The 15,618-nt window shown below is 36.0% G+C and overlaps 1 long non-coding RNA gene across 1 annotated transcript in view; it reads right to left on the bottom strand.

Moving 5' to 3' along the window:
- Positions 1-10,092: 10,092 nt before the first annotated feature.
- LOC109265260 (uncharacterized) overlaps positions 10,093-15,618 on the bottom strand; it is a 44,624-nt gene continuing 39,098 nt past the window's right edge. Inside the window, exon 3 of the long non-coding RNA XR_002079079.2 lies at positions 10,093-10,586. This is a non-coding gene — a long non-coding RNA (uncharacterized LOC109265260). The remainder of the gene's footprint in view (positions 10,587-15,618) is intronic.

The following is a 15,618-nucleotide window of genomic DNA, read 5'->3' as shown; positions in this document are numbered from 1 at the left end:
CACCAGCTAAATAACTTGCAGCAAGAACCTTAATTATGTGCAGGTGCAGATGATTGTACCCATAATACAGTTAAATGGCCATAGCCAAGGTATTAAGCATATGTAATTTTGAAGTGGAGGATAGAAAGAATGGAAACTAACCTTTACTGAACCAAGGCTCTGATATAAAATAACTTACTACATATCACAAAGGACTATGGCAGCTGGAGTTTTAACCTAGGTCAGTGTGACACCAAAGTCTACACTTTCTCTACTTCTCCCCTGTCTTTCCATTGTACACAGCCTTTTAAAATCTACTTTGAGAAATGCCTCTTCTTAAATCTTGACTCAATTCTCCCTTCTGGCTTCCCTGTTCAAATTTTCTCACCATCCTAGTTGCCCTCAATACCTGTAACTATACTTTTGAACGTTCAGCCATGGGACTTCCAGATTCTTGATGGTATAATATAAAAATATCTACCCCTTCTCCTCTCAAATATCACCAAAAATCAAAGACCTAGGACAGAAATTGAAATTCCATCATTGAAAAAAAAAAATCTTAGGTGGTATTTGTAACCCCAAATCACAAAGTATGATGATGGAAAAAAATATGAGGAAGAGGTAAAATTACTTGGCATCAAGGAGGAAGAGCAATTTTAAGTTCCTGGAGAGTGTGGGTGTTTTGCTGGGCTTGATTCCCGTTTCAGTGTTTCCTCACCTATAACTTGGGAAAATAATGGTACACTACAAACAGCATTATAATAAGAATTAAAGGAGGGGCGCCTGGGTGGCTCAGTCGGTTGGGCAGCCGACTTCAGCTCAGGTCATGATCTCGCTGTCTGTGAGTTTGAGCCCCGCATTGGGCTCTGTGCTGAGGGCTCGGACCCTGGAACCTACTTCAGATTCTGTCTCCCTCTCTCTCTGCCTCTCCCTCATTCACGGTCTGTCTCTCTCTGCCTTTCAAAAATGAATAAATGTTTTAAAAAATTTTATAATAAGAATTAAAGGAGAAAAGAAATTTGGTATGGGGTGTAGGGATACCTCCAGAAAATCTCACTGGAGTTCACTAGGTAGATCGAGGCAGATGGGAATGCAGGCCTGAGCCTCATGAGAAATGCCAGGGCTACAATGGTGCAGGTTTGGGAGCTAGTGACACATGACTAAGAGCTGAAGCTTTGTGAATGAACTCGGGGGAAGAGCTACAACAGATGGGACAAAAAGCACTCAAGAGATTAAAATTAATTACAGTAACATTTATAGTAACAATAATAATTTTTAAATGAGACCTTAGTGTCACACTGGGCTAGCCACCTCACATTCATTTCTCCTTATTTTTGTCAAAAGCCACATTTGATAGATGCTACTGGTCTGATTTTACTGACGAGAAAATTGGTAATGTCACAGTAACTTTTTATAGTTGTTGATATTATTGTCTTTCTGAGCTATCACTAGAATGCATGATTATGTACTACTTAGGCTGCATGGGCTGTGTTGTATATTGTGCTGCTAGAGATAAAAGGCATTTGAGAGTCAATTGGCCAAGTAAATGCAAGGGATGGATACAGTCCAGCACAGGTGGGCAGTAGCTCAGTAATACCTAGAAAACAAGGGAAGAGAGTATCTTCAGATGAGAAAGATTTGAGCATGTCCAGACTCTTCCTGGTATATAGTGGTGTCCTGCCCTTCACGAATAAGACTTCATGAAATAACTCCACGCACACATATAAGAGATGGACAAAGACTACTAAGACACGACTATGTGGATCAAAGTGGGCTATATAGAGTCTGGGTTGGGGAAATACACCAGAAATGAAACTAGAAAAAGCAATTTTTGGTTTAGAAGAAGTTGGTTCCTCTGTCAAATCAAAACCAAATGAATTTGTTTTAGTGGAATTAGTTCTAAAAATAAATCTACTTATATGGTACAGAATTTGAATCATTCTACCTATTTCTAGGGTACTCAGAGATAAAGAAGAATGTTGTTCAGGATTTTAGGCTACCAGAAGAGATTGTAAATTAGTATGCCTATATCAAAGCCACAGACTTATTCTGTCTCCAGACATGAGCTATATGAAATGCACTGATTACAAGGACAAATTTGGAGGGGTACAGTTTTATCACAAATGAGAGGAAATAATTCAGTCTCAGACACACTGAGAGGCCAGTCAATAAGCCTTAAATGTTTTTCCTTCTCTCCTTTGCTCTTTCTGGTTCCTGTCCTAATGAAATATATACATCCATTTATTTTCTCCACTATTCATCAAGCCTGCTTTCCAAAAAAGGATTAATTATTCACAAATTGCTCTCAAAAGAGCCAGCTGTTTGACCACATACAAAAGATTCCCGGGGGAAAAAAAAAAAAAAGTCATTTTTCTGTGTAGACATAGCCAAATCGCAATAACCATGAATCACCATGTCACTTGAAATGCAGAAGAACCATTGATTCAAACATCTGGTGTAAGTGGGAGCTGTGTGAAAGATGCCTAGCTGTCCACCAAAAATTGGGGCTTCCCATTTCACGGGGTGGCAGAACCTAAGCGTAGACTATATTTTCCACTTTTCCTTTCATAGAAGTGTAGCCACATGATTAGATTTCACCAAAAAAAACATGAGTAGCAATGATTTATGCAATTTCAGGGCAAAGGCTCTCAAGAAAATTGGTAGTGGACTCTCAGAGGCCATTCACCAACCAGAAGCATTTGCATTTGGCATAAGTAAAAAATAATATTTGTGCTAAGCCACAGAAATTCTTGATTTTTTTGTTATTTCAGTAGTTTCATGAATATATCTTCTAAACTTACAATGCTATTTGTTTTTGTTTTCTTTTTAAGAAAAAGATTTTGACTGTTAGGAGCAGAATCTCTAAAAAGTATGTCAGGACAGGAAACTTCTGGATGTTGTAAACATTTTTTTTTTTAGAGTTTATTTATTTATTTGGAAAGAGAGAGAAAGAAAGTGCATGTGCACAGGTGAGCAGGGGAGGCGTAGAGAAATAGGGAGAGAGAGAATCCCACACAGGTTCTGCACTGTCAGTACAGAGCCCAGTGTGGGGCTCGATCTCACAAACTGTGAGATCGTGACCTGAGCTGAAATCAACAGTCAGATGCTTAACCAACTGAGCAACTCAGGTACCTCTGGACATTGTAAACATTTAAATATTCTTGTAGATAAATAAATTACCATTCATTGATTATTTGCCATTGGTAAGCACTATTCTAACCATTTTCCATTTGTTAACTCAATATAGCCTCCCAGTAATCCGATACAGTAACCACTATTATCTCCATTCAAAAATGGGCAAAATGTGACAAATGACACTAAACAATTTGCTCATGATCATCAAAACACTTCCATACCATCAAGCTTTAACACCTCTATATACAAAGTGTGTTTTTCTAAGACTGTCTACGAAATACTCCTTTTTAGTATTGGGCAGCAACAATAAATCTTTACCCAGTGAAGCAAGCATTTACAATATAATGATCAGTTCACCATTAACTTTAGTCAAGTATAGTAAAACCTTGGTTTGCAAGCATAATCCCTTCCGGAAACATGCTTATAATCAAAAGCACTTATATATCAAAGTAAATTTCCCAAAAGAAATAATGGAAACTCAGATGATTTGTTGCACAACCCGAAAATATTCATATAAAAATTATTACGATACTCTAATATAAACACAAAATAATAAAGAAAATACAAAATATAAAGAAAAATAAACAAATTAGCCTACACTTACTTTTGAAAACCTTCTTGGCTGGTGCAAGGGAGATGAAAAAAGAGTGTTATTGTGGGGGACGACTTTCACTATCACTAATAGAATCACTGCTATCTATTGGCTCAATGGAATCTTTTCATTTTCCTGCAACTTTAACAAGAAATCTATCCAATGACACTTTTCCCTTCTTTTGAGGATTCTGCAGAAATGTGACATTGCATTGTCATTAAACAGGTTCATTGCCCACGCTGCTACAGCCTTATTCATGTGGTGCTTTTCTAAAAAATTTTGTACTGTTTCCCACATTTTACACATCTCCCTAATCTCATCTGAAGTGAGGGATTCCTCCACCTTTTTCTCTACCTCCTCTGAGATGAGATGCAGACATAGATTTCTTATAAAATCTTGTAATTTCAGCCATTCACATACCTCATTCATACTTCTCAACAATTTCCTTCTTCCACCGTAATCATCTACTTCTTATTATCTTTCTTTTCAGCGTTTTTCTGCATGGGGCCATTGTATATGCTCACACGGATGTTGACTACAATATTAAATAAACTCTTGTCATATACTGTATTTAATGTAACTGGAAATAAGGCAGCAGAGGAAAGGGTCTGTATCTGCAGGCAGTCTGACCTAGAATGAAACAAAGCATTCCTAAGCGTACTCTTGTATGGAAAAGCAAAGGACTGTCCATAGGCACTTGGAAGTGATGAAAAATAAACACACTAGTGCCAGTTGTGGGCACCTGAAAAATCACTGATTTCTGCCAAACACCGCAGCCTGAAACTGAGCATCCGAGCATGGGAGATGATTACCCACAATCCCACAGTGAGAGACAAAGAGAAGAACCATTGGTTCAGTTGTGATCATATGACATTCGGTGTCACGTACTACTTGTTTTATAAGACATAGCTTATTTATCAAGTTAAAATTTATTAGAAATGTTTGCTTGTCTTGAGGAATACTTGCAGAACAAGTTACTCACAATCCAAGGTTTTACAGTATATGAATTTCTCAAGTGAAAGGTATTTTTTAATAAATTTTAACTTTTTTTAATGTTTTATTTATTTTTGAGAGGCGTGGCAGAGAGAGAGGAAGACAGAGAATCTGAAGCAGGCTCTGCACTGACAGCACAGAGCCTGATATGGAGCTTGAACTCACAAACAATGAGATCATGACCTGAGACAAAGTTGGACACTTAACCTACTGAACTACCTAGGTACCCCTCAAGTGAAAGGTATTCTAAAATGGGAAATATAAATGTTATTCCCTCTCCCTCTTGGGACTTTTATAAACTCTGATATCTGAGAAATATATAGCTTCTGACAGTATTCTGACAGCTTCTGTGTGATCTCCTTTCTTTTAGAAGTTACAGATTAAAGAAAGTTTTACATTTGTAAAATCATTACATAACAATGCATCAACAAAGATCTTTCAAGATAGTAGATCAGCAGCCAAAAAAGCATCTCTGTAACTCAATTTAGGTGTCCACCTTGATGAGCCTCATCTTTCTAAGAGGGAGGTTTCAGAATATACTACAGGAAAATACAACTTTTTATTTGAGTACAAATCAGCATAAAAATATGCATTGTGCCTACGTGTTTGTTTTCTTACTCCTATTTTATTTCCTGGTTTATTATTTTCTTATGTCATGCTATTATTTCAATGAAGTTGTTTATTTTGATAGAAATCTCCTCTGAGTTCCTGAAGAGTCTTAAATCTTTGGCCTGTGCTTTGTATGCCCACAATCTTATTGCATTTTCTGAGTATAAATTATCTCTAAGGCACCAGTTCTTGAACTTTAACATGCATAAAAATTATCTAAGAAGCTTATTAAAATACTCTGGTTCTGTTAATGGACTGTATCCAAGATATTCTGATTTTTATGCCTGTGGTCAGGAATCTTCATTTCAACAAATTAAGTTAATTTTAATGCAGGTGGATTGGATCAAAGTTTGAATAAAGGAATTTTGTATGCTATTCTATGCTAATTTAGTTGCACTAACGACCACAACATAAAAGGTATTGTAAATTCTAATACCTAAAAGCATTCCATAATACTTGTAGGTAATTTTTTTTCCTTCAAATTTGGCAATTTTCATTTTTATGTAAAATAAATAAATAAATTAAATCCCTTAATAATCACTTTGTGCACTCCTGGTCAGGTTGATACAGGAAATGTAATCACTGAAATTGCTGGCTGCCTATATGATAAAATATTGACTTAAGCTTACTACCTATTTATGGATATACCCATCTATTGTTACATTTCCATTATAGGTCATGTGAATAATCAACAGAAATGTATGGGCTTAATTCTACATGGAACAAGACAAATTATAAATAAATATTTCTTCCATTAAACAAGAGAGGTTTAGAGCTGAAATGTATATTAGGGATACTTCAATATAATCAGTTCTGGTAGCACATGAGTTTATATAGAAATACTTTGATAAGGCTCAGAGTAAATTGGAAAGCTATAAATTTAAAATCATTAAGTTGGCATTGGGAGACCTGGACAGACATACAACCTGAATTCAATTAGATCAGTTTAGATAGAGATAGATACATAGATACATAGATGTATCCTATGTGTATACTTTAATAAAAAATTTACTTTTCATATAACCAGATTATTTTTTCATGTTTATAGTCCTCCCCAAAGTTAACTTGCTTCCAAAGAGTTTCATCTAGTGATTCATTTTATCTCTGATTCAATAATTTAGTACCTATTGCTCAGTCTGAGGAATGGCAGAGCAAGCATGACTGAAGGTCAAAGAGATAGGAAGTTTTACGTGATCAGGACTGGAATGCAGCATTTGAGCTCCCAAGGAAAGCTGCAGGCAGATTATTTTTTCAATCTTTTTTCAATCTATGTTCAGAAACAAAAGGCTGATTGCCATATTGAGAAAAGGAAGAATTAAGAGAATAACTACTTTTGTTGTTTCAAGAAATTAGTGAAGCTCAAGTCCCCAACTTACATCTCCCACTAAGAAAAATGAAAGGCTATAGCTCCTGGAACAATGCTCCTTTTCAGAATGGCCACCATTTATTTATTCAAGCAAAAACAAATTCAAAGGGCTTACCAAATATTCCTTCAGCCAAGTATAATATGCTCCCTGAGAGAATTTCTATTATCTACAACTTTTTCTCCATCTCCTTACATTTCCAATAGTACTTCGGCATTCCAATGATACATTAAAGATCTTTATAAATTGATATCTCAGGCAACTTATCCCCAGCCCACCCATTAATATAGCATTAAATGTGTTAGAGCATTATTGAAATATATGGGTTCCAGTTTGTTAGCAAGGCAAGTGAAAAGGTAATGGACCAAGAAAATAGAGAAATATAAACTGCTAGTTGGTGCATTAAGTAAAAAAGGCAAGGTAAGTAAGCTAAGCAAGAGTGAGTGCATGATGCTATACTTTCTCTAATGGCTACACTTAATCTCTTGAGTTCTTGGTTTTTACCTCAACTATGTTGTAAGTTCCGCCTGGTCATGTTATTTGTGTCCTTATCTCTTCTTTCAGATTATAAGGTATTGAAAAAACAAGGATAGCTTCTTGTGTCTCTTTGCACCCTCCTCGGTTTTTAAAAATGTACATGTTGTAGAGAGCAGTGTTGACTGAAATTAATTGAACGTGTAAGATTGAAGGTAGAGAGGAATTTCTGCAGATCTTGAACTGCATGTGTAGATAGCCCACAAACTGTTCAAAACAAAAGGAGAGTGATGAACATGAGTGGCTGATTTTTTGAAATTGAATGTGGTTGTAGAGTTTGAGGAACTCTAAGAACAAGGGATAATGGACCTAATATTAAAGCTTCTTACTGAAATAATGTGCAACATTGGAATAATATGGAAATATGAAATATCTTATGGAAATGTGTTTAATTAATTGAAATAAGGTAAAAGTAAAACACAGATGCTGACAGACAATAGTCATAATAAAAGGAAAGTGACATGATTAGATGGCATGGGTCATAAAGAAAGAGGGATGGATCAGCTCTGGTGTGATATCAATGGTCTGGAAGCAACAGAAGAGAGCATGGAATTTACTGACTTTTGTTATAAAGGTTATAAAACTTTTGTTTTATAAGATATAAAGATTCTTTCATGACAGAACACAACACACTGATACTTGAATAGATGAAATGCAGAACTATTACTTACAGCTCCAAAATAGAAAAGCCTGCCAGTCAGGGCTACACAGGGGGTCACATGCCAGAACAGGGTATAAGCAAGCTGGACTAGTAGGAGGCAGCTTATGTGTGGCTTCTAGTTATGTAGGTTTCTAAGGCTCCTAGTGGACTGGCTAAACTGCATAATTTCAGTTTCCCAGGACAAGAACATAGGGGCTGTCCCCAATTATCGGTACCTGGCCCTGGGACAATTAGGGTGGGTATACAGTAGACCCAGTATGAAAGCTCAATAAAAGAAGTGGTTGGGTGTAAACTTAATTAACTAATCAAGGAGAAGAGGTCAACTTCTATCCAGGACTTCAAAATTAGGTTGAGATAGCTTAACACAAAACACAACTGTATTATGATCTTGACTAGTGAGTTCAGGGCAATGGAGAAGAAGCTTCCTTCCTTTCCAGTATTAAAATTTCATAGTCAGTTACTCTATGAACATAGTTATCTGACCTTCCCTTTAGAATTGTAGAGCTGCAATAATCTCTACAGAGATTTTGCAGATTATTGAGGGATAATCTGAGGAGTATATAATCAAAATCTGTATCATTAAACTCATCCCTTTAAGTTTCAAAGAAATATTTTTAGAAGATAATCAAGTAATGCCATAAAAACCATGATCAAGTATGTGGAATCCCTAAGTCTGGGTCCTCAATGATCAATTATAGGATCAACAGGGCCCCATATTAATTTCAAGCATATTGACTGTGAGTGTGTATATCCTAAGATGTTACATGGAACTCTGAAAAGATGCTCCTCTAATTCTGGTTTACCCTCCCTGAATGACATCTATGACCCTGCCACACAAAAGCATACTCCCCTCCCAACCCTGATACCAGACCTCTGTTAACACTTTTACTGGAGTGATTTATAATAATTTTTATTTCTTTCTAAGAGAAAATAAAATATTAATAATTATATAGATGGTTGCAGTATATCCTAAACATTTGAAGTCGATATTCATAAAAATAATACAAACATCTCTAATACTCCTATTAGGGAAATAACACTAGCCCAAATAACCACCAGTGTAACCTAGTATAGCACATTTTTTGTTCCAATATCCATTTGGTTCTTAAAAATGAAACTAGTTTCAAAGAAAATTGCACAAGACAAATTAAAAAGCAAGGAAGACTTAATTCAAGTTTACAGTTATAGGGTAGAGGGAGTGAATTCAATTCCATGAAACAACAAGAAAAGAGACAATTTTTCATCACTGGGGTAAGCTAATGGAAAGGTACTGGACTGAAGGAATTTGGCTGGTGGAGGGAGAGGTGGCCAGTGGGATCAGTCCATCAGTGTTTACTGACTGGCACTTAAATAAATTAGGCTCCTAGCCTCACACAAAGAATGAGTAATAGGGGTACTACCTTTCTTGATGATTATATTTCAAAGGGATGGCTCCCAGGTCTAAGAGAAAGAAAGATACTCTTGGGCTGTAAAATCAGCTGAAGGCAGAGAGAAGACTTATATCTAAGAGATGGACAAAGAATTGACAATAGCAAGTTATTTTTTTGTTTTTGTCTTTTTATTTAGAGAGTGTGTGTGAGCGGGGGAGAGGGGCAGAAGGAGTGAGAGAATCTTAAGCAGGCTCCATGCTGACCGTGGAACCCCACACAGGGCTTGATGCCAGAACCCTGGAATCATGACCTGAGCCAAAATCAAGAGCTAGACACTCAACTGACTGAGCCACACAGGTGCCCCTACAATAGCAAGTTTTTTAGAGAGAATGCTCTAAGACAAAAATCAGGTGCCTACAATTAGGAAGAAACCTGTCTAAAGTTCAGTCAAGCAAAGAAGGAATATTAAGGCCATTTTGGCCACTTGGAAGATAATTTGTTTATTCTTTCAACTACATTATAAATTTTCATAATTTGCTTTCATAGCTGTATAAACTCATGTCTCTTCATACAATATTCACCAATTTATTCACACATTTATCAGATATCTACCACAAGACACACATTGGACTTACCCAGGGAAATTATAAACTTTAATAAGAAATTTAAAATATTAACAAAACAAAGAGGGAGAAGTAAATAAATTACTCCAGGAGGGTAAGAAACATACAAGTACCAATTAATATATTCTTATAAGTTATATACATATTTAATTTTAATCATATTTCAAATGACTTCATATAATTCACCAAAAAGAAAAGTGAAATTAATCCTTTTACAAAGAATATATTTTTTCCTAAGTTATCTACCTTTTAAATCTACATTTTAAAATCAGATAATGTTTCTTCAGGTTGTATTCATACTATTTTAAAAAAATCTTATGAAATTTATCAGTGTATAGAAAGTCATTTTTCAAGTATTGAGTTTATGAAAGAAAATGTACATTGCTTGACATTTATTTCCTATTTTGTTTTATTCTTAATTTGGACTCTTGTTGCTATTGAAAACCAACCCTAAATATGGGCCTCTTTGCTATTTGACTATAAATCTTTCGTTTTATTCCTGAAAAATGAATCACTTTTGCAATGCATACTTTATCTACTTATCTTATTTTTTCCCCTCCTAGTTCAACTAGGCTAAACCACAGATAAATTTAGTTTTGATTTCTGGTCTATTTGGTCATTCCAGAAATGGAAAGGTCACTTTCATTCTAATTTTAAAAGCTTCCTGCTATTGATGTATAAATACATATGTAAATTATCCATTGTTCATCAGTGAAAGCCAGGTTCCTGAAAGACCAAGCAGAGGAGAGAGGACAGTTACCTATCTTTGGAGCTGAGATTTTTAGAAGAGATTTTTATGGAAAGTTCTTAAAAACCCATTTATTTCCATTAAGTATAACCATAGTTATAAGCAACAAATACATAGAGATGTCAAAATGGGAATGCAAAAAGGCCATTTTTCTGGCTTATTTCACAGCAATCGCATTTCCCTTCACACCTCCCTTATGTTTTTGAAACACTTAAAATTTTTACATTACTTTGTAGAGTTTAAAAAGTGTATAATTCACTTTACAACAACCAAACTGAACCAACTAAACATAAACTAATATTTCATACCACCCATGTATTTATTGAATTTTGCTTCTTGTTATATGGTGTATAAAAAGGCCTTATAAATTATTGAATGCCCAACAAAATAACTGAACTTGACAATTTTCTAAAACTACATATAAAAAATTCAAGTGTTCTGAGAGCTATGCTTTTCATTTGAGTGGTAAAGAGAAAACAATTTTAAGACAGAAAGTAAGTGGAATTTTTCATATATAAAGTCGATATTATTGATTTTTTAAATGATAGTTCTATGATTAGAGTGCCATCTAGTGGGGACATGCATTACACAAGGTGTGTTTGAGCAGTTCGAGTAAGACTGTTCCCTAATTTTCCATCATTTTAGTAACCAAGTGAGCTGCAAGAGTAAAAACTAAGGTACAAGAAGACAGTTGTAGTTCCAATGAGGGAGCTTCAGAACAACATTGAGGGAAAACATCTTTACCCAGAAAGCCAACAGTAAGTATAATTTTACAGTTTGCCTTCTGAGAATTGCAGACTGGCTGCACAGATTCTCAGCACAGATGACTGCATCTACTTCCCTCACACACACTAAGGCATTTGACCAAACTCCAGCATAGCTTCTATCAGCTCAAGGTCATGTCCCTAGAATGACTACCCCAAGCCCCTTAAAATATCTGCCTGAGAAAGTTCAGTGTTGCCAAAAGAATTTACTGTTTCTTCCAGCCAAAACATGACTTCAGTCCCCTGACCTCCTTTTTCTCAGAGCATTTACTTTAGAAAGTATACAGTTGTAAATCCTACCTCTATCTCTTTAAAATATATCTTTTATAACCCAGAAAGGTCTCTCTCAAGGACCTAGGAGTCATCCCTTTGAAATGTAATCAAGAAGACTAGGGCCCCTATGGGAGGTAGGAGTCTAACTTCAATACATGCCACTTAGCAGACACAAGGCCTGAGCACACTGACCAACCGCCCCTACCCTAACATCCCCCACACAGCTCCTGCCCAGGACATTTCCTTTAGCATCCCCCAGCATTTAAACAAGCTTCCTACCTTTTGTTTCAGTGGATTTGAGCTGTTTATACTGAAGTGCCTCTCCCCCACTGCAATAATCTGAATAAAATCTGTCTTGCCATCTTGAACAAAATCCACCTTTGTTTCTCTTTGACACTTCAAAGCTGGCAATCTAGGAAGTGATTCAGAAGGCTGAAGAAGCCCATGGAAATCATCTGTCCCTACTGCTTTCAGCCAGTGATTTGAGCAGCCTAGAAAGCCAAACATTATCACTTATCTGCTGAAACAGTGGCATCTTGACTTCTCTTAAAAGCATTTCCTGATATTGAGTCTCTCTCATCACCAGCTATTGTGTCTTTATTTCTAACTTCCTATGTTTTATTATCTAAATCCTGTTTCTCTTGTTCTTTCCTCAGTGGAACTAGAGAAAGAATTCATGGATCACAGAGTCAGACCTGAAACAACTCATACATAAAGTAGACCACTGTACAGAGGACAAAACTGAAATTTAATTCTTTAAAGCCCATTGCCTAAATTGAAAATGCAAATTAATGCCAAAACAAAATTAGCCTCTAGGTCCTGACTTGAAGCCTAGCGGTCTCTCTACCCTCAAACATGTATCTTCCTGCTTTGAGTATGGTCTTCCGGATAATTGAAACCAAACATCTTAAGATACATGGTTTGTCCTCCATCTTGTCCTCTTCAAACTTTCAACACTATTAGTCTCCCCCTGACACTTTTTTAAATTGCCACCTAATTCTTCCTTACCAGCACGTATAGCACCTAGTATGGCATGAACACATTACACTCACTCAACATCTGTTGAGTGGCTTCACCCATCTTACCTACATTCCTAAACTTTCTCTTTCTTGAGCTGGTTTGAGATATGCTCACCCAGAAGGAAAACAGCCTGTGTATGTTCATGGCTTGCAATGATTATTGCTTCAATAGAAATATATTGAGAGTAAATCATTCTCATTTTTATAGTCCATCAAGCTGGACTTCAGGAAAGTACAGCAGTAAATGTGGCAAGTAATGATTTACTCTACGAAGAAAGTATGAGCTGCATAATCTCTGATGGTTTACACAGGTATGAAGATAAAACCCTCAGTGACAGAAATTGTAAAAATCTGTTTTGTGGTTTCTCCTATGGAATCTAAGTCATGACTACACCTGTATCCTATTCCTCATTGACTTAAAGGACTAGGCATCCCATCCTTACTACTGCTATGTTCAATCTATCAGGCACCAATTTGATTTTCATTATTGTTGTTTCTAGGATCAAATTCCTACTTGTATATAGAAGTATTAATTTGTTCAATTGAGAGGTTTCTAAAAATATTGGTTATGCTCATATATAAAGGTCTTCCAAAAAGGCAAACTACTGTTGTTTTTTCTGATTTTAATGCAACTTACAAACACTGACCTGTAGGATACTTATGTTTGCATCCAGTCGTCCATCTAATGCTAACTCAAACACACATGAGATGGCAGGTAAACACCCTGGCATCAACCAGGAACAACAACAAACAATAAATCACTATGCTTCCAAGAGATGTGTGAGAGAAAGCCTGTGAAGTTCTGAGTTTTCACTGGATATGATGACATAGGATAAAAGATAGGGGTCCAGCCAATGAAATCCTTATTTATAACTAACAGCATATTCTATTATGATCGCCTTTATTTCTTTCTGACCTAAAAAATGTTTACTGTCCAATTCATAAAATATCCCTTGATATCTGTAAATCATTTTTAAAGTCTAAATATATGTATAATATAAACAAAAAATGTACATGTTCTTGCTCAAATACAAAAACAAAAAATCTAGAAATCAGAAGTACTTCTCTTTAACAATCAATTCCTTATTGGTTTGAATAATAATTACAGATGTAAGGGAAATCTCAATATTGGTGAGTACGCACTGTACATGTAGAAAGCTGTATTTTAATTATCTACCAATCTGTCTCTCCCACTATTGTGCCCCTTGAGGGACTACATCTTACTTATCTTCATAAGCCCATCATTGAATACACTACCTATCACATTAGAGCTCAATAAATGTTTGTCCAAATAAACTGCACCCAAGTGCTTACTGAATTAGTGATTATCATCAGAAAAACTTTGCAATTTTTGTTCCTCTTGGTAATTCAGTAATTGACAGAGGTTGGTATTCAGGTTTTGTAGCTGATATCAACCTTTACATATGCCCTAGGATATAGTCCAAAATATAGCTAAGATCTGTTTAATTTTACACATATTGAATTTAATCTGACATTAATAAGATAGGATAAAAAGCCCTTTTTTATTCCTCTAACATATCCCCCAAGTCCCTACCTTTGAACTTTTCATGATATTCTTTCATGGCCTGTGTACATCTGTTCCCATCTCACTGCCTACTCTTGCCTACAACTATTACCCAACACTCAAGGCCCAACTCAAATCATACCTCACCCATGGAGCATAACATCATGTCCACAGCACTGCAATAAGATAGAACTGCTTATGATTTTCTATTATACTTCCTGCATCTGTAAACTGTTCAACATCATTGTGACGAAAATATTTTAAACACCTAACCCTGTACCTGATAATACATACTCCTGGCACTTTTTGTCTTGGGGTCCATCACATCATAACTAATACATACCTATGTCAGTAAACTAGCATGAATCTCTAGGCATTTTCTCCAGATTCCACTCAATTAACTTTCAATTATTCTGCTCTCCCCCTTATCTACCTAACTTTTATTTTTTAAAAAATTATTTTAAATAAATAAATAAATATATATATATATATATATATATATATATATATATATACATATATATATATATATATATATATATTTAATTTCTGGGAGAGAGAGAAAGAGTGTGAGCAGGGAAGGGGCAAGGAGAGAGGGTGACACAGAATCTGAAGCAGGCTCCAGTCTCTGAGCTGTCAACACAGAGCCCGACACAGGGCTCCAAGTCATGGACCACAAGATCATGGACTGAGCCGAAGTCAGACACTTAACCAACTGAGCCACTCAGGCGTCCCCTTAATTTTTATGTTTATATCTTTGACTCTGGTCTTGATACATGCTTTGCTGTTATCTCTTAGTTTTGGTAGGTTTTCTTGAACTCTACTGTATTCACCTCAGGCTTGTTAACTTGTAGCCTTTCTCAGGTTGAAGTAAAAATCTTCTCCATTTCCAATACATTGTATTACTCCCTCAGCTCCCATCCCAACAGAAAAAGAAGTTAGACAGTAAGCACTGAACTCTGAGCAATTGCTAAAAATGAATCTGAGAACTCTTCCCAGTGAATGACCAGGCTCCTCTGATATATAGGGAAGTTTGATTTCAGGATGGAAGGAGTATCCTAGCCAATGGAATTTCCAGAGAGCTAAGACTTGTGGTAAAAGCATGGGTCCCAGCACTGTAGGAACAGTATGTAAAGACAGGGTAAAGAGGGGTACTACTTTAGATAATCATGAAAGGTTCCACAGAGGAGATGGTATTTAGGCAAGAAGGAAGACAAGAAGGAAGTCAGGCTGCAAACTATGTGATTATCTGGGACATAAACATTCCATAAAAATGGAAGAAAATCTGTAATTTCCTCATGTTGAATCTTTCTTACCATGTTGAAGGAGCAGCAAGTAAACTAGGTGGCTGGAGAAGAATGAGTCAGGATGAAAGGGGTCAGAAATAAGGTCAGAGAAGCCAGCTGATGTAAGACCTTGCAAGTGATAG

Source organism: Panthera pardus, unplaced genomic scaffold (assembly GCF_024362965.1).
Source record: "Panthera pardus isolate Hobbes unplaced genomic scaffold, ASM2436296v1 HiC_scaffold_6, whole genome shotgun sequence".
NCBI lineage: Eukaryota > Metazoa > Chordata > Mammalia > Carnivora > Felidae > Panthera > Panthera pardus.
Note: the sequence above shows the minus strand (reverse complement) of the source record. Positions and strands in the feature narration are given on the sequence as shown.